Here is a 4,591-nt window from a genome sequence, read left to right as displayed (position 1 = left end):
AAAAAAAAAAAAAAAAAGCACTGACCCATGTCACTTTAGTTTTGTGTATTTCATTGTACATAAATCATATTTCATAAAATGCACTAAAAAAAGTTTAGGAAAAGTTTAGGAGAAATCATCTACAAAACTGTCTGAATGTCATGCCTATTTTACGGATAGATTTTTGGTTACCTTACTTTCTTCTATGAATACTGTTGTCTTAAAATTTTCTGTTTCTTTAGTTGATTTTCAGGAGCCTTGGTGGTTCAGTGGTTAAAGCACTTGGCTGCTAACCAAAAGGTCATAGGTTCAAACCCACCAGCTGCTACACAGGAGAAAGTCATGACAGTCTGTTTCCATAGATTTACAGCTTTGGAAACCGTATGTGGCAGTTCTACTCTGTCCTATAGGGTTGCTATGAGTGGGAATCAACTCCACAGCAGTGGATTTTAGCTGGTTTTTAACCATTCTTAGGAAATTAATATTATAGTTATACCTTTTTTGGTGTTTCTAACATCATTTCCTTTTATGTTTTTTCCTCTTCATTAGCATTTTCAATGATTTCAGTATTTCACTGGTCACTTTAAGGAACTAGGTTTTGATTTATTGTTCTAACTCTTGTAATATCTGTTTGTTTGATTTGAGAATTTCTTTCTTACATACTTTCTATTTCTGAAAATCTTCAAACATATTGATTTTCTGATAAAACTCTTTCTGATAACATTTTATTTTTAAAATATTATTTTTTTTCTCTCTCTCTTTTCCCCTTTTATATCATATCAGTGGGATCTGGGTAGAGATCATTTTGAACTGGAAGCCAACCAATAATTTCTTTGTGACCCCAAGTATTAGAAGATTTTCCAATGTGGAAAGGGACATTCAAGTAGGTGATATTTATATGATATTTAAGGGCACTTCCAAACTTGAGAATTTCTAATTTGCACTGTGGTATGCATTTAATAGTTTTTGGTCTAAATTAGAAATTTACTAAATTTCTGTTATTAGTATACTGAATTACATAACATATTCTCATTGAATCTGTTAATTTTGTTCTGTAACAGCAGTAAAATAAAAGATATGCTTGTCTCAAAGATGATATATCTTGGCTATCCTGTTAGAAAAAATTCTCAGTTAGTGAGCATCTTTATTTTAGCTTATTACTTGAGGATTCTTTCTTTCACATAATTAGTATGATATTGATCCACCACTAGTTTCTCCAAAATAGTAAAATCCCTTATTTAAGATAGCTTAAAACTATGACGTACAAATTGTTCCTGAATATATACTATACTAGGAAATAAGCATAAAATAAGAGGGTTTGGTCTTTGTGACGGAAACAATGTTATTCTCCTTTCTCTATTTCAAATGAAATAGCATAATGTGCATGTCTTTGGAGTTTTTACACTTACTCTAAGATCTTCTTCTCTTCCTCCACATTACCTCCCAATGAAAGAAACCGTAAAACAGACTACCATATGTCTAGCTCTTGGATCACAGTTCCTCATTCAATGAGCTACACACACACATACACACACACACACATTCTGGGGCCATTCTCTGTGCTGGGTTCTGGGGACACAGAGGAGAGTAAAACAATGTTCCTGTATAAAGGTGCCACAATTGGATAGGGAAGAAAGACACACACAGCTGCAATCCACTCAGACTGTGGTTCAGCAGAAGAGTATAGTCAATACTCTGATATCATGATGAGTGGCCAGGTTCAGAGATAAATACTCATTAGTCCTAACAACATAAGGGTGGATAAACCAGACAACAGATTCGAACATAGTGCTGAGCACAACCTCCCACTTCATGACTATGCCAAAGTGACTCTCTTCTAGCACTGAAGTGCCTCGGGGAATCTAACTGAAAGTCTGCAGGAAGCTCCTCAGTGTCACACGTGCTTGTGAATTTTGGATTCCACTTCCTAAGGAAAAGGAGAACCAATAAAACTTGTCAGTATATTAATGTGAAATTAATATTTATGATTTCAGAAGCTAGAAAGACCATTTTAAAGTAGACTGTGAATTTTATATGAATCTCAAGTTTTAAAAAACTTCCAATCCCATGGAGATGTTACTGAAAGTCATATACTCATTTCATTATGGCGTTTGTGAACATAATGTATTTTGTTCTATTTAGCAATTTTAATTAAGCTTTGGACTTTCAGGTTAACCCAAAGCAATATATAGTTGACAGTAATGCATTACTACTTAAAATAATTTAAGTGCAATCTGTTTCTAAAAATATTGTCTCCTTTACCCTGATATTCAAAAATCAGAGAAAAAGATTTTAAAAGATATATGTAAACAAAAACTGCTTAATTTTTTTTTTTCCCCCAAGAAGCAAGAGTTGCTTACTGTCCCTAACTTAAAGTTACTACATGGCAGGACGAAGAGATATACAGCATACTGGGTGCCAAGATAACTGTAATATTTCAAAATACCTTTCTTACAGAACTCTGGACCCTTTCTGAGAACTTCCTACACACAAAACTTCCTCCCCTGGAATTCACTCCTTTTCTAAGCATTACAAGTATCTCTTTGTAATGCACCCCAGTAAGAGGAGTGGGTAGGGGGAATTTCATTTGTGTTTGGAACTTTTAATATCGATCTTTGCATTTCAGGTAGCTCTTTAAATTGCACAGGCCAGAAAATGTGCTCCTACACATGTTAAAAGAAATCCATGAAGTGCAAGTAGTACTTTCTCCAGCCGGCAGAGGGAACAGACTGAGAGCTTCATTGATCTAGGAAGTGCACCACTCATCTTTACAGACAAAAAACCAGAAACAAAGAACTATGCGTTCTCTTCTTTCTTTAGAAAAATCATACATTGAAAATAGCATTTTGAAGGGCGTTATTTACCAGGGCTTTTAACATCAGAACAGTGCATCTAATTTGGTATTTGGTATTTCTGATGTAAAGACTTCTGGATACACCCACACCAGCCCAGGATGAGGTGACTGCAAGCAGGATAAAGAGAGCCAGTTCCGGAGGCCTTCCAAACTGGTCAATTCTTAGATCAATTCAGAGTTTATAGCTCTCGAAAAGGGAAGGATTCACACATTTGTTAGAGCTGTTGGCTTGAAGTAAGGAATATTTAATTCATAATCTGATAAGTTAAAAATAAAATGCACTAGATTTTCTTTAATATTCTGCTCCCTGAAATTTAAAAAGAAAGAAAAGAAGAAAAACCACTTAGGCCTTATTAAAAGCACCACGATGCAAGTATTTGTTTGTAAATTGCCTAGCTAAAACAAAGCACCACTTGATTAAGATTGCCTCTTTGCTCAAGCCAAATGCACACTGTGCACAGGTTCTACTTCAGTTTGAACCTCTTTTGGAAGGAAAGAGAAGGTGGTTGTGGTGAATGTAATTCACCATCCAAACCTTTTATAAGCCATGACACTACCATTAGATTAAATGGAATCACATAATTTTCCACAGCTAGATTTACTATGGAAAGTATTCTGGTGAAGATGTCTGTGATCTAAAAAGAATACATATTTCTTTACATGTTCCTGGTCTTATTTCCCAATTTATTTATTCCCCATGACCCAAAATGAATTATAATGCCTTCTACCTTGCAGCTATAGATATTGAATTGTGTCCTCCAAAAGATGTGTTCTAATGACTATACTTGTGACTATGTTCCTGTTTGGGAGCTTTGGCGGCATAGTGTCTAAGGCATTTTGACTGCTAACCAGAAGGCTGGCAGTTCAAATCCACTATCCACTCCTCAGAAGGAAGATTGGGCAGTCTACTTCCATAGAGATACCGCCTCGGAAACCCAAAGAGGGGTCGCTATAAATTGAATTGACTCGACGGCAGTGAGTTTGGTTTTTTTGGTTTTATGTCCCTGTTTGGAAATAAGGTTTTCTTTTGTTACATTAAAGGTTGTTTTGTTATGTTACTGTGGTCATATTGGAGGAAGGTGGGTCCTAAATGTAATCCTTTCTGAGTAGTGTCTTAAGAAAAGAGAAAACAGACATGGAGAGATGCACACACATGGGGGGTGGGCAATAGCATGTAAAGATGGAGGCAGATGCATCTACAAGCCTGGGAACTCTGATAGCCACCAGATGAACTAACAAATCTATCCTGGAAGAAGTGCAGCTGAATGCTCCTTGGAAGTGAGAATGGCCAGAGTTTGTCTCACCTAATTTGGTCATGCTGTCAGAAGGGACCATTCCCTGGTGAAGGATATCATGCTTGGTAAAGTAGAGGATCAGTGGAAAAGGGGAAGACTCTTAACAAGATGGACTAACACAGAGGCTGCAACTATGGGCTCAAGTATAGCAAGGATTGTGAGGATGGTGCATGACCAGGCAGTGTTTTATTCTATTATACATAGGGTTGCTATGAGTCAGAGCTGACTTGACAGCACATAACAGCAACAACAACAACTACAAGCTGAAGGAGATAATGGACCTTCCCCTAGATCTAATGCTCTGAATTCCAATTTCTAGACTCCAGCACTATGAGAAAAAAGATTCTGTTCCTTAAAACTACTCTCTTACAATATTTTTGTTATTTGTTGTTGTTGTTATGTGCCGTCGAGTCAGCCCCGACTCATAGCGACCCCTCCTTGGGTTTCTGAGGCAGTATCACTA

This window comes from Orycteropus afer, unplaced genomic scaffold, assembly GCF_000298275.1.
Source record: "Orycteropus afer afer isolate SDZICR_OR568_19922 unplaced genomic scaffold, OryAfe1.0 scaffold00028, whole genome shotgun sequence".
NCBI classification, from domain to species: Eukaryota; Metazoa; Chordata; class Mammalia; order Tubulidentata; family Orycteropodidae; genus Orycteropus; species Orycteropus afer.
Note: the sequence above shows the minus strand (reverse complement) of the source record.